Below are 23,799 nucleotides of genomic sequence, written 5' to 3'. Positions count from 1 at the left end.
AGGTGTGAGCATTTATTTATACCTTAAAAATTCACAAGCTACAAATCAAGACTTGTTTCATTGTTTTGTTGATTGTCTAGACTTAAGTGATGAAGAAAATGTTAATAAGGCAGATTAAACTTAAAAGTGTGTTATACATACACTAAAAAAAAATTATCAGTACACCCCTGAGTATATTTGACATTTTGTGTTTAAAGTTCCCTATCTCTCCATCCAAAAATGGGAAATGAGCCCTTATCTCTTCTCAGAGGCCAAGGTTTATATTTACAATTATGCAGTATATAACTCTGCCATATTCTTTCATTTGTTCTATGACTGTAGCATAATATATGCTATGGGCTCACTCTCCTAATTCCCATTCATACTAGTAGGTTGGGTATCCAGAGAATATTTATACTACTTCTCCCCTCAGAATTAATTCTAGAAGTAACCCTGAAGTGATAGTAGGTGTCCTCTAGTTCTTATGCTCATGAGCCCTCAATGATATACTGATTTCTAGTTTGTCAGATTTAGTTTCTAGAAATGAGTATTTACCAAGGTTGTAAAATAAGAATAGTTGATACAAAACGTTGACCCAAATGTGGGGGGCCCATTTTTACATAAATATATAGCATCTAGGAGAAAGTGGGCTCAACCTAATATGTAAATGGGTTAAACCCCCTAGTCCTTGATTATTGGAAGTTTTGATAGATTTCCCCACCTTTTTAGATCCCTCTTTCCTCTTAGCTATTGCTTTCTTCAGGGTGCTATGTCTCAGAGTTCTTATAGAATCCCAAAGCTACATTTCTTTCACCTTGAAAAAAATGTAATTTTACTGAGACTGACTTTTTTTGGCATGTATAGTTGCTTTTTTGTTGTTTTTCCTGCTTTCCATTGCCTGCAATTGCTTCTTACAGGTCCAATAATTCTTTTTTTTTTGCAAGGCAAATGGGGTTAAGTGGCTTGCCCAAGGCCACACAGCTAGGTAATTACTAAGTGTCTGAGACTGGATTTGAACCCAGGTACTCCTGACTCTAAGGCTGGTGCCTTATCCACTGCGCCACCTAGCTGCCCCAGGTCCAATCATTCTGATGATGTTGTAAGTGGGGATGAAATGGAAGAGAGTTCAATATTCCTTTTGAGTTCACTCAATTCTCAATGCTCCCGGATGCTTCCTTCCCCCACAGCTACTGTTTTTTTAAAAAATATTTTCTTTTGGTTTATTTATTTTATATTATTACAATAAACTTGTTGTAAGAGTAAATGTAAACCCCCCTCCCCCCAAAAGATAGAGAAACCTCAGGAATAGTAAGAGAAAAAGAAAAGTGTACTTCAGTCTGTGTTCACATTCCAATGGCCCTATCTCTGGGATGAGTCACCTTCTTCATCATAACTCCACCAAAGAAGTTACTTCAATAGTTTTCCCACAGTTGCTATTACTAACTGTATTTCCCTCCACTCTATTACTTCCCACTCTCATTTATTCTATTCTCTCTCTCCTTTCACCCTGACCCTGCTCAGAAGTGTGTTGTGATCTTCCCTCTCTTCTATCACCTATTCCCCCCTTCCCTCCTCCCATTCCTCTTTATTCCATCCCTTTCTTCTCATTTTTTCCTCTAGGGAAAGATAGATTTCTATACCTTATTAATTGTGTATGTTATTTCCTCTCTGAGCCATTTCTGATGAGAATGAAGGCTCACTCATTCCCCCTTGCTTTCCTCCATTCCACTCCATTGCAAAAGCTTCCTCTTGACTCTCATGTAAAATATCTTAGCCCCTTCTTCTTCTCCTTTCCTTTCCTTCTAGTACTTTTCTTTATTACCTATTGATTCTATCTTATTACTATATTATACCATTAAATTCAGCTCCTTCCTGTGTCTTGTGTATATATGCTCCTTCTAACAGCTCTTATAAATGAGAAAGTACATATGAGTTATCAGTATCTTCTTCCTATGCAGGAATACAAACAGTTCAACATCATTAAGTTCCTCATATTTAGTCCTTCTCATCCATCTCCTCTATGGTTCACCAGAGTCCTGTACTTGGAGATCAGACTTTCTGTTCAGCTCTGGTTATTTCTTTTTTTTTTCTATTAAAGATATTATTTGATTTTTACAATTTTTCCCTCAATCTTACTTCTCCCCCTGCCATGGAAAGCAATTTGTCAATCTTTACTTTGTTTTCATGTCATACATTGATCCAAATTGAGTGTGATGAGAGAGAAATCATATCCTTAGGGAAGAGACAAGAAATATAAGCGGTAACACGATCATACAATAAGATATCTGTTTTTTTCCCCTAAATTAAAGGGAATAGTCCTTGAACTTTGTTCAAACTCCACAGCTCCTTATCTGGATACAGATGGTATTCTCCTTTGCAGACAGCCCAAAATTGTTCCCGATTGTTGCACTGAGCGAGTTCTTCATGGTTGAACATCACCCCCATGTTGTTGTTAGGGTATACAGTGTTTTTCTGGTTCTGCTCGTCTCACATCAGTTCATGCAAATCCCTCCAGGCTTCCCTGAAATCCCATCCCTCCTGGTTTCTAATAGAACAATAGTGTTACATGGCATATATATACCACAGTTCGCTAAGCCATTCCCCAATTGAAGGACATTTACTTGATTTCCAATTCTTTGCCACCACAAACAGGGCTACTATAGATATTTTTGTACAAGTGATGTTTTTACCCTTTTTCATCATCTCTACAGGGTAGGCCCAGTAGTGGTATTGCTGGGTCAAAGGGTATGTTAATTTTTGTTGCCCTTTGGGCATAGTTCCAAATTTCTTTCCAGAAAGGTTGGATGAGTTCACAGCTCCACCAACAGTGTAATAGTGTCCCAGATTTCCCACAACCCTTCCAACAATGGTCATTATACTTTCTGATCATATTGGCCAGTCTGAGAGGTGAGAGGTGGTAGCTCAGAGAAGCTTTAATTTGCATTTCCCTAATAATTAATGATTTAGAGCAATTTTTCATATGTCTATGGATTGCTTTGATCTCCTCATCTGTAAATTACCTTTACATATACTTTGATCATTTGTCAATTGGGGAATGACTTGTTGTTTTAAAAATGTGACTCAGGGGTGGCTAGGTGGTACAGTGAATAGAGTACTGGCCTTGGAGTCAGGAGTACCTGGGTTCAAATCTGACCTCAGACACTTAATAATTACCTAGCCATGTGGCCTTGGGCAAGCTACTTAATCCCATTGCCTTGAAAAATCTTAAAAAAATATGACTCAGTTCTCTGTATATTTTAGAAATGAATCCTTTGTCAGAATCATTAGTTGTAAAGATTGTTTCCCAATTTACTACATTTCTTGGTTACAGTGGTTTTATCTGCAAAAGCTTTTTAATTTAATGTAATTGAAATTATCTAGTTTTTTTCTGGTGATGTTCTCCAACTCTTCCTTAGTCATAAACTGCTCCTTTTTCCATAGATCTGACAGGTAGACTAGTCCTTGATCTTCTAATTTGCTTATAGCATTGTTTTTTTATATCTAAGTCCTGTAAGCTTTTGGATCTTATCTTGGTTAAGGGTGTTGGGTGTTGGTCTAATCTAAGTTTCTTCCATACTAACTTCATCTCTGGTTGTTTCAATAGGAAAGTTTGAAAGTCCCCTGTTTCATTGAAAGTCCATCTTTTCCCTTGAAAGAGGATGTTCAGCTTTTCTGGGTAGTTGATTCTCAGTTGTAAACCAAGTTCTTTTTCCTCCCGGAATATTATATTCCAAGCCCTATGAGCCTTATATGTAGATGCTGCCAAATCCTGTGTAATCCTGACTATGGAACCATGGTGGTTGAATTTTTTGTTTCTGGTAGCTTTTAATATTTTCTGTTTGACTTGGGAATTTTGGAATTTGGCTATAATATTCCTAGTAGTTTTTCTTTTGGGATCTCTTTCAGGAGGTGATTGGTGAATTCCTTCTTACCCTCTGCTTCTAGGATCTCAGGGTAATTTTGCTGTATTATTTCTTGAAAATGATGTCTAGGCTCTTTTTCCTGGTTGTGACTTTCAGGTAGTCCAATAATTTTAAAATTATCTCTTCTGTATCTGTTTTTGAAGTCAGTTGTTTTTCCAATGAGATAGTTCACATTTTCTTCTCATTTTTGGTTCTTTTGGTCTAGTTTTATTTCTTCCTGATTTCTTGCAAAGTCATTGGCTTCCTTTAGTTCCATTCTTCATTTGAAGGAGTTATTTTCCTCTGAGAACTTTTTTAAATCTCCTTTTCCAGTTGGCCAATTCTGCTCTTTTTTTAAGGAATTCTTCTCATTTACCTTTTGTTTTGCTTTTTTTCCCATTTGACCTAAACTTTTTTTTAATATTTTATTTTCTTCGGTATTTTTTGTATTCCTTTCACCAAGCTGCTGATTTGGTTTTCATGATTTATCTACATTGCTCTTATTTCTTCTCCCAGTTTTTCCTCTACCTCACTTAATTGCTTTTCAAAGTCTTTTTTGAGCTCATCTATAGCCTGAGCCTATTTTCTATTTCTCTTGGAGATTTTGAATACTGAAGCTTCAATTTTGCCTTCTTCTGAGTATGTATCTTTTTTTTAAGGTTTTTTTTTTTTTTTTTTTTTTGCAAGGCAAATGGGTTAAGTGGCTTGCCCAAGGCCACACAGCCAGGTAATTATTAAGTGTCTGAGACCGGATTTGCACCCAGGTACTCCTGACTCCAGGGCCGATGCTTTATCCACTACACCACCTAGCCACCCCCTGAGTATGTATCTTGATCTTCCATGGGACCAAAGTAATTTTCTATGATCAGATCCTTCTTTTTCTGTTGTTTACTCATTTCCTCACCTTATGATTCATTTACTGCACTTCCAAGGCTTTGGGGGATTTTGGGGACAACCCACAGGGACCTTAATTCCTCCAAGGTCTTATGAGAGACTCTGACTGTTCTCTTACCTGTGCTCTGGTATGTGGATGGACACAGAACCTTCCCCTCCACCCCGGAGCTGTGAGGAAAGTCCCTGCTCCACTATGGTAATGTGGGGCCCAGACTGCGACCTATCTGAGTATGGGGAAACAGCAGAGTCCTGTCCAGGGAGAGCAGAGAGACCTCTGCAGTCTCCCCCGACCCCCTTACCATCAGTGGGCTGGGAGTTCTGGAGGGGCCGGCTGGCTTCCCTGATTCCTACTGCAGGTTCTCACCACAGGACAACTCTAAGGCTGGCACTCTGCTCCCAGTTCATTCTGGTGTCGCAGAGTTCTCTCACCACCCCTTCAGGCTGTTCCTGGTTATCCCTGAAAACCTTCCCCTCTGCCATGGACCCAGGAGCCCCCAGGGACCCAGGCTCCATGGGGGCTGTTCCTAGAAGGCTGGAGCTAGATTGCTCTGGCCTGGCCTGGCTGCACTGCACTGCATTGAGGTTGTGCTGTGGCTCTTTCCAACTCCTGGTAGGGGGTGAAAGAGACGTTTCCTGCAGAATTTCTAAGTTGTCTTGGACTGGGAAATTGTATCACTCAGTCTTTTTGTGGGTTCTGCCCCTCTAAATTTTAGCTACTCTCTATTTATAAGCATGAGTGTGTTTTCTTAGAGCACTGCTAAAATTTAACTCTGATCCAAAGGTCCACAGGTGTGTTCTTCAACCAATCCCAATACATTTCATTTGATTTCATTCTATGGCATGAAGCACCTCATTTCTTCCCAACTTGTTATTACTTATAGTTTATGCCTTTGATTGGTTACTTGATTCAATAAAGGTGTTTAGGACTTATTTAGATCCTGCTTTAGACATTTTGCTGATTTTGTAACACAAAAAGGTAACTATGTTATAGAAAGCATCTTACCAATTAAATGAATCTCATTTGGGCATGTGTGTAAATATCCCTCTTATGATTAGTCATTATATCTACTGCATTCCTGGTCCTTTCATATCTCTGTATCAATTTGTACTTTTCCCATTGTTTGTTGAATTCTTTAAAAATAATAAATTCTTCTTTATCTTACCTTCAAATATCACAAATTATTGTCATTCCTGAATTAATGAATATTTTAAAAAATTATTTTGGGGGGGTGGCGGCTAGATGGTGCAGTGGATAGAGCACTGGGCCCTGGATTCAGGAGGACCTGAGTTCAAATTCAGCAGCAGACACTTAACACTTACTAGCTGTGTGACATTGGGCAAGTCATTTAACCCCATTGCCCTAAAAAACAAACAAACAAAATTTATTTTTACTACCACAAAAAAAAAATATATATTTTGATCTACCTTTGACTTTCTTTAAGTTTTATGTATTATAATGGAATCTTTGGGTCAAAGTTATTTAGTGTTTCTCACATAATTCCAAATTGTTTTTCACAGTCATATCAATTCACAGAATCATTAATAGTATTTCCTAGTTTGTTTAGGGTACATTAATTACTTTTGCTCTTTGCCATCTTCTCTCACTTGCTAGAGTCAAAGTTTTAACAATAATTGTCTTTTTTTCTGATTTGAAGCATATCAAAATGGTCATTTTAGTTTCTTTTTTGAAAATTGATTAAGAACTTTCCCACTTTACTGAGAAATTATTCTTAGCTTTAAATATTTAACTTATTATATTGCTTGGACATTTCATTTTTATCAGAGCTATTTGAAGTATAGATCTTTTTCCCCAATCGATAATTTTCCTCTTACATCAATTGTATTGATTTTCTCCCTGCAGTGGGTCATTTGTTTTTCATTCCCCAGCACTTTGTAAGTTCCAGATCAAGCACCACTTCTTTTGGAAGGTCCTTCTTCCCTTTCCTCGTTTTTACTTCCCTCTAATTACTTTGTATTTTTTGCCTATATTTTGGGTTAACATAGTATTTTTTCCTAGTAGTGATTAAGTTTTTTTGAGAGCATGATTCTGTTTTCATTTTTGTCTTTCTTTTTCCTACATTCAGCATAACACCTAGAATATTGAAGGTATTTAATAAATGCATATTAAATTGAATTAAATTGCTTGGGAACTATATTACTTTCTAGCACTATACTGTGGAGGAAACAAGATATATGTGTGCGTGTGTGTGTGTGTGTGTGTGTGTGTGCTTTATGTACATACATGCTCTTTACCACTTCATTACTAAGAATAGCTCTTGATCTTAAATATTTATTTACTATGTTTCTTGAAAGACCGACTATACTATTTTCCTGGTTCTGATTACATCTTCCTGAATCAGTTCCCAGGAGTCATTAAATGCTTTTAAAAATTATTTACATTTATTAATTTTATGATATAATGGTGTTTCATTTCCTTTGTGTTCCACAATTTGTTTGGTTATTACCCAATTGATGGGCAATCATTTTATTTCTAGCTCTTTCTTTTTTGCTACCATCAAAAGTTATGTTATGAATATTTGGGAATCTATTGTGGCCTTTTTGTTAGTCTTTGATGTCTTGGGATATGAGGCAATGGTGTGCAACCTTAAGTAAATCAAAATAATTAAGCTAAGTTCAAGATTTATATTGGTTTTTGATTATAAAGTATGTTGATTTTTTTTTATCTCATTTGATCCCTACAGTCAATGAAGAAAGTATAGGCCTTTTAATCCTCATTTTGCAGATAAGAGAAATGAGCACAGTGAAATTTGACTCATCTAAAGCCAAAAATCTAGAAATAGAACTAGAATTTGAATTTAGAAAATCTGACTCAAATCACATTGTCCTTTCCAATCTCAGTTTGTCTTTCTGTCTCTGTCTCTCTCTGCATCTCTGTCTCTATCGCTGTCTGTCTATCTCTGTCTATCTATCGCCATACACACACTCACACATGTCTAATGATGCATGATCAAGGCATGGACATGCATCTGAACTCTCTCAGAGACCATGTCAAAGAAGTGCATGCTCTGACTAATCTTTCAAATCTTCTAATACTTTTTTTTAGGTTGCTTTTTTTTTTTTGCAAGACACATGGCTAGGTAATTATTAAGTGTCTGAGGTCGGATTTGAATTCAGATACTCCTGACTCCAGGGCCGGTGCTCTATCCACTGCACCACCTAGCTGCCCCTTAAGACTTTTAATATTACTCTTTTAAAGACTATCTTTTGATTGTAGAGGTCTAGCCTACTTAGATTCAGGGAGGATCATCAGGTTGTATTCAATAGATTATTTTTTGTCACAATTCTCCCAGACTGCCTCCTCCAGGGTATTGTGGATTCTTGAATTACAGGAATACACACACACACAAACATACACACAGTCTGAGAGCAGGGAAATATAACAAAGTAAAAGTCTATATACTATATGTTGTCTGTCTAGAAAACAGGTACAGTAGTAGTCAATGAAGGATGCATCATTGTGGAAATCATTGTGGCATCATCAAGGAAGGTGGCATAAAAGAGAAAATTCTTGAACAGGGTCATGAAATATAAGTAGAATTTAGATAGGCAGAGGGGAGACAGGATACAGAAGGAATCTAAGGTGAAATAAATGTCTTATTTAATAGCATAGAGGTAGGAATGAGTAAAAGTCTGTCAATGAACACACATTGTTCAGTTGTGTCTAACTCATCATGACTCCATGTGGGATTTTCTTGGAAAAGACGTTGGAGTGGCTTGAAATTTCTTTCTCCAGTTCATTTTACAGATGAGGAAACCAAGGCAAACAAGGTTAAATAACTTGCTCAGGGTCATTAGCTAGTAAGTGTCTGAGGTTAGATTTGAACCCAGGTCTTCTTGACTCCAGGCTTGGCACTCTGTCTACTGTGCCACCTACCTTCTAAGAGCACCTATTAAGCGACAAATGTTGTGTGAAGCATTGTGTGAATGAAGGACAATTTAGACTAGATCTATAATTTCATTTTTATAAAGTTCCACTTTATTACTTGCTCTGTCCTTAGAGAATTGTGACTCGGTCATATAATCATTTACATCCAATTCTGTGTCAGAGGTAGGACTTGAACCCAAGTCTTCCTGCTTTCAAGGCCAGTTCATTGCTTTGTATATAGGAAAATCAGAAGGCAATAGCAGTAAAAATAATCATCTTTCATTTACATTAGGATGTAGGGTTTAAAAAGCATTTAACATAAATACTTCATTTGAGTTTCATGCAGATCCTCTAAGATAAACTATTTAAGTATTCCCTTTCTTGCAGAATAGGACACTGAGGCTTTAAGCAATGAAATGTAGGATCCAGAGTGACACAATACTGAATGATAATAACTGGATCTGAATCTTGGTTTTCTGATTCCAAGTTTACAGAAGATTTTTTTGACATTATTGGAAAGTTGTGTATCATAATGTAAAAAAAAGTTAGATAAGGTCAAAATAAAAAGGGGTCTTAAATTCTAATATGAAACACCTATACATATGAAATGCAAAATAGAGTTTTTGCATATTAAGTAGGATTAATAAAGTGATGAAAGTCATGTTTAAGGAAGACCGAATTGATAATTACTTACATGACAGGACAGAAATGGGAAGGAACTGGAGGTAATTCATTATCCTTAGACATACTGCACTTCCACAGCTTTTTTTTTTCCTGTTGAAGTTTTTGCTATGGCTCTGCTGAGTGAAACATTTATATCACCAAATTCTGCCATGTTATTAATTTTTCCCCAACTAGAAAAATATCTAGTCTGTTAGTAAGGATTATTTTTGGTCTGTTATTATAACTTTAACCTAATGCATCTTATAGCATTTCCTTTCCAACTTATTTTTAGGTTTGTCCTTAAAGTACTGACGTATGTTACTTCTGTTCTATCAGTTCAAATTTGAGACCTAAATTCAGTTATTTTAGCTTTACAGGGATGTACGTTTTCATAGTAGGTGATGGTAACAAATATAAGGCATAAATTTAAGGCTTAAGGTTATAATTCCAATAGTCATAATAGTTGTTCATCTATGCATGTCAACAATCATAGACATATTTATGATCATTTTTATTTTTATTTTTTTAAGTTTATTTATTTATTTATTTAATTTTTTGCAAGGCAATGGGGTTAAGTGGCTTGCCTAAGGCCACACATCTAGGTAATTATTAAGTGTCTGAGGCTGGATTTGAATGCAGTTACTCCTGACTCCAGGATTGGTGCTCTATCCACTGTGCCATGTAGCCACCCTTATGATCATTTTTAATAGAAGTTAATAGACTATCCTGACTTTACTAGCTTATTATATTTATTCTTTCAGGCTTTACCAGACAGACAATGAACCTTTTTCTGGCTAATAAATAAACTTAACTTAATTTATATGACCTTGACTAAGCTGATTTGTGACTGCAACATTCCACAAGGGCAACAATAGATAGAAAAGCTCATTTAGATCTGGATCATGAGAGGATTAGAGACCATACTTTACTTGTCTTGATTGGAGCATTTGAGAATATTTGACTTGGAGAAGAAAAGACAGGTGAAGATGTGATAGCTGCCTTAAAATATTTGAAGGGCTGCCATTTGAAAGAAGGAAAAGACTTGTGCTTGTCCTCAAGAGAAAGCAATCCTTAGACATTGTAAAGAAGCATATATTTCATATAAGGAAAAAACTTACCAGAGAGAATCTCCAGAGTAGGATGGATTCTTTCAGGAGCTATGTCCATTACTGAAAGTCAAGCAGAAATTAGATGATGGGGTAGAAGTGGGGTGATTGCCCTTTAGATGGAGGTTGGACTAAATGATCTTTGAGGTCCCTTCTAACCTGGAGGTTATTCAGTTATTACATGCTATAGTATCATAGCTCTTGTATCTATAACATATAATTGCATAATCATTGCTATCAATATATTACCCGATCATATATTTTTGATGAATTTTTTCAGTCCAAACATTATCAACTGGGGTGGCTAGGTGTCGCAGTGAATAGAGCACTAGCCCTGGAGTCAAGAGTACCTGAGTTCAAATCCGACCTTAATAATTACCTAGTTGTGTGGCCTTGGGCAAGCCGCTTAACCTCATTGCCTTGCAAAAACCTTAAAAAGAAAGAAAGAAACAAATATTATCAACTCATCAGCAATCTTTTTTGAGTACTTACTATGTACCAGAAGCTGTGGTAAAGACAAAAATGTAAATTCCTTTCTCCAAAGAGCTTAATTTCAGAGATTTTATAATCTTGGAGACCTGCTATGGTTTAGTGGAAAGAGTCCTGGATTTCAAGCCATAGTGTATGAGTTCAAATTCTATCTCTATTATTTGCTACTTGAATGACCCTTGAAGAAGCAATTCAACCTCCCCAAGCCTAAATTTCTTCATCTGTAAAGAGAGGACACTGGACTAGATGACTTCTAAAGACTTTTACAGCTCTAAATAAATCTGTGATTCTGTGAAACTACCAATGTTAAATCTTTCCTTTTCACCTTTGTGGGAGGAGGAGAAATATTGTATCCCTTCTATTCCCCATTCCATGGAACTAAGACTAATTTTTTTTAGGTTTTTGCAAGGCAAATGGGGTTAAGTGGCTTGCCCAAGGCCACACAGCTAGGTAATTATTAAGTGTCTGAGACCAGATTTGAACCCAGGTACCCCTGACTCCAAGGCCGGTGCTTTATCCACTACACCACCTAGCTGCCTCCTGACTAATTTTTTCTTAAAAAATTCTTGAATCAAAATTTAGAATTTAGATAGTCACAGAATTGAGTTCCAGACCATGATTATAGTTCTCTGGTTACCTCAGCACACACAAAAAACGTCAGGACTTGAGTATCTAGGTCAATCCCTTAGATTTCAAACCATCAACAATACAGAGAATACAGAGAAGCCAGGTTCAACTGAACGGATACTTTATCCTGGATGAACTAACCCACCTTTTCTCAGAATGTGCTTCCTTTTCTATGGCTACTTAGGTGATCTGTTAGATAGATTCTCATTTTAACTCATTTTTGGAATAAAACTAACAGGGTAAAGACCTAAGAAAAGTTCAGTCCATGTAAATCTTTTTAAGACTCAGTGGTTACTTGATTATACAAATGAATATTAAAATTTTGATTTCATATTCATCACCTAAAATTGACTGTATTGTCATTTTCATATTTTCTTCACATTCAGAGTACTTTTGAAAGGCTTTTCTTTAATTATTTCATAGTTAATACTTTTCAAATACAAGAAGTCAAGATATGTTTATGTTTCCCTTGGTACTCAATTTTCAATAATTTGATCTTTACTGAGAATGAATCCATCTGTCATATTGTCTTGTTATCTATGAATGCCTCTTGAGTCAAAATCACAACATTCTCCACATGCTAAAGAGCATCCTTTACTCTATGGTACATTTTCCCCCAATTTTCCCTACAGAAACTTGCATTCTGTAGAAGATATGAAGGCAGCTCAGACGCAATGAGAATATAGTCTTTCCTTTATCTGCTGTATTATCTTGTGCATTTCAAGTCACTAAGGACTGTCAGTAAGTACAAGGAAGGAAATTCTGCTGGGCATCCAAAAATAGGAGACCTTCAGAGTGAGAGGGGAATTGTTCCAAAGTTAACATTTTTTTCATTGGCATGTATACTAAAGTTTACCCCTGGATATATATTTTTAAAATCAGTGTTGACGCAAACAGTAGCTGTGAGATTTGTCACTAGCAAAGGATAATAAGAGCAGCTTCTCTTTGCTGTAATTTTTCAGCTTTGATTTGACAGCAAAGTGCTCTTTCTGTTTTTTTAAACACATACAAGGATAACAACAATAATAAAACCCACTGTTTTTATACTATAGTAGAGTGCTTCCACATTCATTATTGCATCAAGGCCATCATTCTGTTATCTGCCCAGGCCAAGCTCACTTCATTCCTTGCTTCACATTATACCCTCCAGACTTCTCCACTCCATTTCAAAAAACCTTCTTGCCCTGTTTTTGTTCCTGATCAAAGATGTCCTTCTTTCCTGATTAAAGATGAATCTCTAGCTCAGAAGAAGAAATTTTCCCCTTCCTCTTTTTTTTTTCTTTTTAGGTTTTTTGCAAGGCAAACGGGGTTAAGTAGCTTGCCCAAGGCCACACAGCTAGGTAATTATTAAGTATCTGAGATCGGATTTGAACCCAGGTACTCCTGACTCCAGGGCTGGTGCTTTATCCACTACGCCACCTAGCTACCCCTCCCCTTCCTCTTGCTCAAAGTCACACACTAGGAAGTGACAGAGATGGCAGAGCTGAAACTTAAAAACCTGGTTATGAACTCCCAAATCCATTTTGTTCTTTCCAGTACACTGTGAATGTCACTGTAATTTTTGTTTCTCTAAAAAATAGAGGGCCATATGAACATCTTTTGAGAATAACTTGATTCTTCAAAGTCTAAAGTGGTTCCTCCATCCCTACAACTAGATCCACTATTTACCATATTAATATAGCATCATGGAAATTAGATGCCTTAAAAAGGATCCTACATTCTATAAAAGCACAAGAAGGAATTTATAAGAATCTTGAACTTGCCTGAATTCCTGCAATGTTTCCATTGTGGAATCTTTTTTCCTGACATTTTAAAAAACCTAAAGTGTGCTTTATTTTTGTGTAGAAATAGGTAGTGTGCTACACTTTCTAAGGATAGCTTTCCATCATACACACAAAAAAGGGTACATTACTAAGTAAACTCAGGTTCACATTGCAAGTCCTAGCTGCCCTTGCTTATATATAAATGTAAATATAAGTATATATAAATATATATTCACATGTGTGAATAAATATAGAGAATATATGTAATATATATATATATATACATATATATACTAGATTTGTCACTTCTCTACTCAAAAACCTTTCAATGACTTTCTATTCACTACTTATTAGAGCTCTCACTTAATCTATATTTTAAAACATTCCACCAATGGATACTGTCACCCTATACTTGCCCTAGTTTTCCGACTTCAAGAGATGGTCAAGGATTGTGAATAGTTTTAGATAATAAAGTCTGTATGCTCTTGGCAGAATTTGGTTCAAGACATGCAAATAATATATAACTATAAAACTACATAATATTTTAGGATCACAAAATATCAGTGTTTGAAAAGACTTCAGAAGCCAGCCAAATCTAATTCATACCTGAACGAAATCCCCTCATAGAATAAATGACCATCTAGCCTTTGCTTGGTTTGTATTATATTTTCTGAATTTGTAATTTTTTCCTCCTTCTGGTCTTGTATTCTGTAGCTCTGAAATTTATGACTTGGATATAGGTGAGTAATTTTTCCCTTCTTCATTAAAGTCCTCTTGAAAATTCTCTATTTCCAGAAAAACATATTATTACTGGCTCTTGTTATGCACTACATTCCTAGATAAGGATCTTAATTCTATTCTTATTTCCATATCTTAATCTGAGGTTCAGAAATCTAAAGTTCATGTTGGTACAACAATTGTTTCAATGAGCTGTTGTTCAGTTACCATTCTAAATAGTCTAATTCATCATGCCATTTCATTCTCCAGTCTCCAGGAACTCATCAGAGAGTTACAAAACAAAATATTATTTTTATATATGTCATTTTCAATAATATCAATGGTCTCCAATTTTTTGGGTCAACAAAATATTTTTGAGTGTGAATTTTTAAAATATATCTCTATATTTATCTATTAGTCTATCTATGTATTAGTTTGTCTATGTATCTAAGTATCTATATAATTATGTATCTATCTCTCTATCATCTCTGTCTACCTAAATACATTTTTTGGTCAGCTAGGTGGTGCAATAGATAGGATCCTGGGCCTGGAATCAGGAGGACTCATCTTTCTGAGTTCAAATCTGACCTCCAACACTTACTACCCTTCTGATCCAGTGCAAGGCACCTGTTTGCCTCAGTTTCTTCATCTGTACATTGAATAGGAGATGGAAATAGCAAACCATTCCAATATTTTTGCTATAAAAACTCCAGTCATAAAAAATTAAACACAAATGAAAACAACTGATTAGCAAAAACAAATATATTTAGTTATTTATTAATTATTTACAATCTACACATTATAAAACTTCTATAAAATAGAAATTTTAAAAATGTAAGATAAAAATTAAATAATATCTAATAGTCACTGGATTTTGATGAGTATGAAAACAAACATTTTTTCTCTAGAATAATTACTTTGACTTATTTATAGAGGATGGGTTGATTAGGATAGAGAACTGAGGCAAGGAGATCCATTAGGAGGTTATCATATTAGCCAAGATGAGAGGTGATAAAGGCCCAAATTAGGGATGTGGCTATGTCAATAGAAATATGGTGACAGGCCTGAGAGATATTATAGAGGTAAAAATGACAAAATTTGGAAACTGATAGGATGTGTCAGGAGAGTATAAGGATAAAATCAAGGATAACTCCAAGCTTACAAACCTGGGTAACTGCAAGTAGATTGGTATCTTCAACAGAATTAAGGAATAGAAAAGAGGGTTGAATTTTTTTTGGGGGGAAATACTATTTTGGTCTAAATAAATGGAATTTGAGTTGTCAAATTTAAAATGGCCAATAGATAGTTGGTGAATGGAACTGAAGTTCAAAAGAAAACCCCTCTAGCTATACTTTGCTTTGAAGATCTTTTAACTGATGGCAGTTCTCTCTGCCTCTTCCCAACTTGCCCTTGCCTCATCTTATCTTGGGGGGGGGTACCCTTCTTTTGATGAGCTGGAGATGGTGTTTCAGATCACTTCTAATGCTCAAGATTATTTAAGGAAGGCAATCTTGGGAAAGCTGGCTTTCTACCTAGACCCCCTTCATCTATCTTCTTACACAGGCCTGTGTAATTCTCAACTTAGAGAATTATCATTAAATGTCCTTTTTGCTCTTTTTTTTAAGACCAAAACCTCAGATGACATTTATGGGAAGGTCGACATATATTTCTAACAGGGCAAAATTCAATGAATACCTCTCCACATTTTGGGGAGCTCTCTTCATCAAGGCTGAGAGAAAGGGGTCTTAAGAAGATATTTGTTTATGAAAAGCAATGATTTCTAATTATTGGATTTCAGTAAGTTGAGGGTAGTGTTATTTTTTTTAAGCTTAGGGGGCATTTCTAATGCTTCAGTCATTATTTGGCCAATGTCTTCTCCCGTGCTAGGTCAATTCTTTTTTTTTTTTAGGTTTTTGCAAGGCAAATGGAGTTAAGTGACTTGCCCAAGGCCACACAGCTAGGTAATTATTAAGTGTCTGAGACCAGATTTGAACCCAGGTACTCCTGACTCCAGGGCCGGTGCTTTATCCACTGCACCACCTAGCTGCCCCAATGCTAGGTCAATTCTGATCTTGGCTGTTATAAAAAGCTCAAGAATACTTAGTCCAGAGTGATTAAAATGGTTTTTATTAAGATATCTTAACAAAAATGGCACATCTCTCTCATGGTGGGAGAGAGGGGTGGGGAAATCCCAACATACAAGCTCTTTTATGTACTTTAAAAGACTTTGTTCCTGCCCCTTCATGCCATCCATAGGCTGGGGTCACAAATCCAATTGATACATTGGTTCCTATATATTTCCCCACCCTGCTTATTGTACTAATGAGCAAGTACAGCTAGATCTCTTTGAGCATGTGCAAAGGAGAAGGTCAAGACTAGGTTACTCCTAAGGACTAGTTTCTTCTAATCTAGTTTGTCATTTTTGGAATGGGATTAGGAGAACTCTCCCAGTTTTGGGATTGACTGGGGCCATTTCACCCTGTGAAGACCAACAACACCCTTCATTCCTCACATTGGCCTTGTAGGTAATTTACATCTTTTTTTGGGGGGGGGGGCATCCTTTATGCAAAGGGAAATCTAAAAGCTTTTCTTGCACTCCTGAAAGTCTTAAGTGAAAAGCTTTTGCTTTCTGATTCCAAAGGGTTTTCTAATCTCTCAGGAAACAGAACCTCAGAAACTGCAACTCTAAGTCATCTCAGGTTAGAAGAGTTAGGTATTCTGTGATCACAGATCAGTAGAGTCACAAAAATTTGGGATGTGTGTGTGTGTGTGTGTGTGTGTGTGTGTGTGTGTGTGTGTGTGTGTAAGTTTATGTGTGATATATATACTTTTCAAATGAGAGAAAAAAAGAAACCAAAGCAAACCTTTACTAAGAGATCTTTTGTGGTCTAATCAGTACTGAGTCATTATTTAGAAACGTATTTTTACCTTCTTTATCTTACTCCTCTTCTCTCTTGATTCTTCACTTTAAGGTATGCCTGTTCTTATTAGTTTAGCATGAAAGGACAATAATAGCTCACATTTGTACAGTCTTTTGAATCAACAATGCAAGTTCTTCAAAACAATCCCTTAAAGTAGGCAGGTCAAGTATTATTATCTTCGCTTTACAATTGAGGAAACTAAAGCTCAAAGACATTAGTGAAAATCAATTATTCATTGTCCCTTAGATAGCAAGCAATACAAGTGGGACTTGAAACCAGCTAGTCAATAAACTTTTATTAAGTGCCTATTTTGTGCCGGACTGAGTTAAATACTGAGGGGGGGGGATACAAAAAGAGGCAAAAGATAGTTCCTGCTCTAAAGGAACTCATAATTTCTTTAGGAAGAATAAATGTGTACAGTAAACTATATAAAGGTAAATAAGTAATTGAGAAGCTAAGTGGCAAAGTAGAGTGCTAGGAGTGGAAATAGGAAGACTCATCATCCTTAGTTTAAAAATACACTTACTAGCTGTATGATCCTAGACAAGTTACTTAACTTGGTTTTCTTTAGTTTCCTCATCTGTAAAATGAGCTAGAGAAAGAAATGATAACCCACTCCATTATCTTGGCCAAGAAAAATCCCCAAAATAGTCATGAAGAATAGGATACAACTGAAAGTGACTGAGCAAAAAGAAATAAGAAAGGGAAGACACTAGAAATAAGAGGGATTGGGAAGACTTCCTATACAAGATAGAATTTTATTTGGGACTTAAGGAAATCCATGGAAGCTAATAGGTGAAGATGAGGAGGGAGAACTTTTCAGGGATGGGAAATAGCTAGAGATGGAGTGTCTTAACTGAGTAATAGCAAGGAGGACAGTGTCATTGGAGGGAAAAAAGTATAAGAGAAATGGAAAGGTAGGTAGGAGCTAGGTCATGAAAGACTTGGGCAATCAAGCAGAGACTTTCTTTTTTTTTTAAATTACTTTATTTGGGGGCAGCTAGGTGGCATAGTGGATAAAGCACCGGCCTTGGAGTCAGGAGTACCTGGGTTCAAATCCCATCTCAGACACTTAATAATTACCTAGCTGTGTGGCCTTGGGCAAGCCACTTAACCCCATTTGCCTCGCAAAAACCTAAAAAAAAATAAATTATTTTATTTGTTTTCCAGTTATATACAATAGTAGTTTCTACATATCATTTTTTGTAAAATTTTGAATTTTACAATTTTTCCCCTACCCTCCCTTCCCTCCCCCATCCCCCCACAGAAAGCAGTCTGATAATCTTTACATTTTAAATTCTATACATTGATCGAAATTGAATGTGTTGAGAGAAAAATCATATCCTTGGGTAGAAAAGAAAATATTAGAGATTGCAAATGTATGTAGTACCTAAGAACACTTATTATTATTTTTTGAATTTTACAATTTTCCCCAATCTCAATTCCCTTCCCCCACCCCCCCACAGAAGGATATACATTACTATACATTGATTAAAATTGAATGTATTGAGACAAATCATATCCTTAAGGAGAAAATAAAATATGAGATAGCAAAATTACATAATAAAATATCTTTTTAAAAAAATTAAAGGTAAGAGTCTTTGGTCTTTTTTTTAAAAGTTTAATCTGTAATCTTTCATTAAAGAATTATTTATTTATTTATTTTGAATTTCACATTTTCCCCCTAATCTTGCTTCCCTTCCTCCACCCCCCACAGAAGGCAGTCTGTTAGTCTTTACATTGTTTCCATGGGATACATTGATCTAAGCTGAATGTGGTGAGAGAGAAATCATATCCTTAAGGAAGAAAAATAAAGTATAAGAGATAACAAAATTACATAGCAAGATAACAATGTTTTTTTAAAATTAAAGGTAATAGTCTTTGGTCTTTATTCAAACTCCACAATTCTTTCTCTGGATACAGATGCTGTTCTCCATCATAGATGCCCCCAAATTGTGCCTGATTGTTGTGGCATGAGCAAGTCCATTAAGGTTGATCATCATCCCCATGTTGTTGTTAGGGTGTACAATGTTCTTCTGGTTCTGCTCATCTCACTCAGCATCAGTTCATGCAAATCCTTCCAGGCTTCTCTGAATTCTCATTCCTCCTGGTTTCTAATAGAATAATAGTGTTCCATAACATACATATAACACAATTTGTTCAGCCATTCCCCAATTGATGGACATTCATTCAGTTTCCAATTCTTTGCTACCACAAACAGGGCTGCTATGAATATTTTTGTACAAGTGATATTTTTACCCTTTTTCATGATCTTTTCAGGCTATATTGTGGTATTTCTGGATCACAGGGTATGCACACATTTTTATTGCTCTTTGGGTATAATTCCAAATTGCTCTCCAGAAAGGTAGGATGAGTTCACAGATCTACCAACAATGCATTAGTGTAAGACACTTAAAAAAAATTTGAAGGTAATAGTCTATTGTCTTTGTTTAAACTCCACAATTCTTTCTTTGGATACAGATGGTATTCTCCATTGCAGGTACTCTAAAATTGTCCCTGATTATTTCATTGATGGATTGAGCAAGTCTATTAAGGTTGCTCATCATCCTCATATTGCTGTTAGGATGTACAGTGTTCTTCTGGTTCTCAAGTAGAGAATTTTGTATTCCATCCTTGAGGTGATAGGGAATCCTTGAAGTATATGTGTGTGATATGGTTAGAGCTATGCTTTAGAAAAATCACTTTGGTGACTGAATAAAAGTTGGAATAGAGTGGGCAGAGACAACACAGGTAAAATCCTTTTTGGCAGTTTCTGAGTAGGAAATTAGGTATATTGCAGAGGTGAAATTGACAGAACTTTGCAAAAGATTGATTGGATGGGAGGAGGGAGGCTGTAGATGGAGTGAGGAAGATTTAGGGGAAAATGAATGACTTCTTTGATTTCAAGTTTCTCTAATTGCTTCTTTTTGTTGATGGTTTTTTATTAATTACATTGAATTTCAAAACATTATAAACCCTCTTCAGTACTGTCTATACTAATATAACTTAATCCTTTTAGCATTGGAAGCATTGGCTTGGGTCAACTCTCCTGATTGGTGAGATGGCCAAGTGGAAGACATGACCTACTATATCTAACTGCCCCAGATCCCAGACTATGTGTTATACATAATCTTCTTGTCATCCATTCTGGCATTCTGTATGTTATTTCCTTTACCTCCTTCTGGCTTTTCACCCCTGGTACAGTAATCATATTAATGTTATCATTGCTTCTAGAATGGTTGTGTCAATTAATGCCTATATGGCTCTACGCACCATCTTTGAGATTGTTCAAATCTAAAGCCACCTGACTGGTCACCACTTTCTTAAATGTACTGTCTCCCTCTACCATAGATAAACTCCTTGAGATCAGATACAGTCCTGCTCTTATATTTGAATCGCCATTATACAGCAAAGTATTTGGTACATTGCAGATATCTAATTTATGTTTTACATTTATTCATTCCTTCAGAAATAAGCCATAACATCACAAAAAAGTAACATTTTTTAAAAAAGCATATTTTCCCCCAGTTATAACATATAACATAACTCTGAGTTATTCTATCAACAACCTGAACAGATGTTATAGAGGGACAAAAAGCTAGTTGTGCCAGAGTTTGCTAGTATTCCCCTGATGATGAATGAAGACAAAAAAGCACACTGTCTAGCAATGTTCTATTCACTGCATATACAAGTAGAAAACTGTGAGACAGTTCCTGCTCTCAAGGAGCTCACACTCTAATTAAAGAAGACAACAATTAAAATAATGTTTAGTTAGGGGCAGGCTAGGTGAATAGAGCACCAGCCCTGGAATCAGGAGGACCTGAAATCAAAACAGACCTCAGACACTTAATAGTTGCCTAGCTATGTGACTTTGGCAATTCACCAAGCAAGTCACTTAACCCCATTGCCTTAAATAAATAAAATTAAAAACAACAACAAAACAAAAAAATGTTTAGTTGTAGTACAAATATAAAAGCTCAGTGATATATATCATGAGTTATCTATGCTTCCAGTATAACTGTTATCCATGACTTGTATATTCTTCAAAGAGGATCTGCCCCAAAGACAGGACATTGTCTTCTACATCTCTTGACATGTCATGGATGAGAATGGCAAACAGGCAGTCCACTGGTTATCCTTCACTCTCACCACATGATTGGTCTATAGTTGCTAGTCAGACATCTCATTGAAGATTTTTTTTGTCTTGAGAGTAGGATGTAATGCTATGATAATCACTTTCTGGGAGAAAGAACACCTACTAGGTTTAAGTCTCTCTTCAGGAATTAGCTAAACAACCATGAAAAAGTCACTTAATCTTGCAGTATTCCAATATTCTATCTAAGACAATAAGTTATAGATGGATTGACCACCTATATAGTGGATAGTTTCTGCATTAGAAAATTCCCTCAATGCAAACATACACACTCACATACTCTCAAGAGGAATTTTGATTGTATAGAGAAGTGAACTGTTTTTTGAGGGAGGTGGTCCTTGATAGTTCTTTAAAATATGCAAAGATATTTTTTATCTGGTTTTAGTTGAAGTGACTGTGTAAATGATTCAGCAGTTGGTGTAATGAAAAAAATCTTTAATTGACTATGGAGTTAAAAGAACCAATGAATCAAGACTTGATATGAAACTGAATATGTATATTAAAGGAATGGTCTGCCCTTCATTGCTTTTTCTTCTACCTATTCTTTAGCAGGACTATTCTTTTTTTATTATTATTTTGTTTTCCAATTATATACAAAAGTAGTTTCTACCTATCATTTTTGCAAGGTTTTGAATTTTACAATTTTCCTTCCTACCCTCCCTTCCCTCTCCTCATCCCCCTGTAGAAGGCAGTCTGACAATCTTCACATTGTTTCCATACTATACATTGATTGAAATTGAATGTATTGAGAGAAAAAACATATCTTTGAAGAGAAAATAAAATATTAGAGATAGCAAAATTATGTAGTACATAAGACACGTTTTTTAATTGAAGGTAATAGACTTTAGTCTTTGTTTAAACTTCACAATTCTTTCTCTGGATTCAGATGGTATTCTCCACCACAGGTACTCTAAAATTGTCCCTGATTATTGCATTGATGGAATGAGCAAGTCCATTAAGGTTGATCATTACCCCCATGTTGCTATTATGGTGTATAATGTTCTTCTGGTTCTGCTTATCTTGTTCAACATCAGTTCATGCATGTCTTTCCAGGCTTCTCTGTAATCCCATCCTTCTTGGTTTCTAATGGAACAATAGTGTTCCATAACATACATATACCATAATTTGTTAAGTCATTCCCTAACTGAAGGACATTCACTCGATTTCCAGTTCTTTGCCCCCACAAACAGGGCTGCTATGAATATTTTTGTACAAGTGATATTTTTATCCTTTTTCATGATTTCTTCAGGGTATAGACCCAGTAGTGGTATTGCTGGATCAAAGACTATGCACATTTTTTATTGCCCTTTGGGTATAATTCCAAATTGCTTTCCAGAAAGGTTGGATGAGTTTACAGCTCCACTAATAATGTGTTAGTGCAGCAGGGCTATTTTGAGCTGTCCATAAGAACTAGGATAAATGTAGCTTCCCACATCATTGTAAATATTTGGAACTCTTTGTTTCTGATGTTTGTTCATTAGGCTAAGGAATATTCTGAAATTGTTATATCCAGGTGTTCTCCTTGTGAATTTGGAAGATAAGAACAGATAGTTTTTGACAAAGTTTACCTGAGGAAAAAAAAGAGTAGGGATTTAGCATGATAGATTGGGAGGATTGAAGGATTGAATAATCGAGAGAGCTTTATTTAGATGGTATTAATCTTAATGAAATAGGAAGTAAAGTTATCTTCAGAGAGTGATAGGTACTAGTGAATTGGAATCTTAAGGGAAGGGTTAGGTATAGCTGCTCTAGACAACATACCAAGGCAGTGTTGTAGAAAGAGTGCTAGCTCAGTCAGAAGATTTGTACTCACTACTTGTATGACTTACAAAAAAAAAAATCACTTCATTACTTGACCAATTTCCTCTAAAAATTAAAGGCTTTCACTAAATGAGGAGGCATTCTTAACCTGTTTAGTATGTGTAATAGATTCCTTTGGGAGTCTGGTGAAGTATGTGGACTTCCTCAAAAGTGTTTTTAAAATAAAATACAGTGAGCAATATTATGAAGGAGATCCTTTATATTGAGATATAGTTATCAAAATGCTTATAAAAATTTGTTTACAGATTCTAACTAAAGAATCCCTACGTTAGATACATTTAAGGCCCTATTCTAAAATCTATGATCTATGCAAACAACAGAAGATGAGTAAAACGTATCCAGATAGCACAGTCCACATGAAGTTTGATAACATGAATTTTTTTAATATATATATATATGTATATATGAAAAGTTGGCATGGTTATATGATTTTCTTTTTTTTCTTCTTTCAAAGTTTTGATATTCCTTTTTTATTTTGTTGACACTTCCTAATGATTAATACTCTTCTACTACACCCTAATAGAACCTAATTTTGTCAAAGACATGAAATCAATCAAAACCAAATGGGCACATTGGTCATATCTGATCATGTTTTTTTTTCCCCCATATATATTCTGCAGAGAAATGTGGAACATGGCTTACTATTAGTCCTCTGAAGTCAAAGCAAATCAACAAACATTTATTAAAAGTCTACTTACTATCTGCTCAGCTTTCAGGAAGCTTTCAGTCTAACAAGGAACAGCACAAACAAACAACTAAGATAAATGTGTCTGTGTGTATGTATGGATGTATGTATGTGTGTGGAAGCAATGAGGTGGATAGAACACTGGATCTGCTATCAGGAAGAAGTTCAAATCTGGTCTCAGACACTTTTTAGT

Source organism: Macrotis lagotis, chromosome 1 (assembly GCF_037893015.1).
Source record: "Macrotis lagotis isolate mMagLag1 chromosome 1, bilby.v1.9.chrom.fasta, whole genome shotgun sequence".
Lineage (NCBI taxonomy): Eukaryota > Metazoa > Chordata > Mammalia > Peramelemorphia > Peramelidae > Macrotis > Macrotis lagotis.
Note: the sequence above shows the minus strand (reverse complement) of the source record.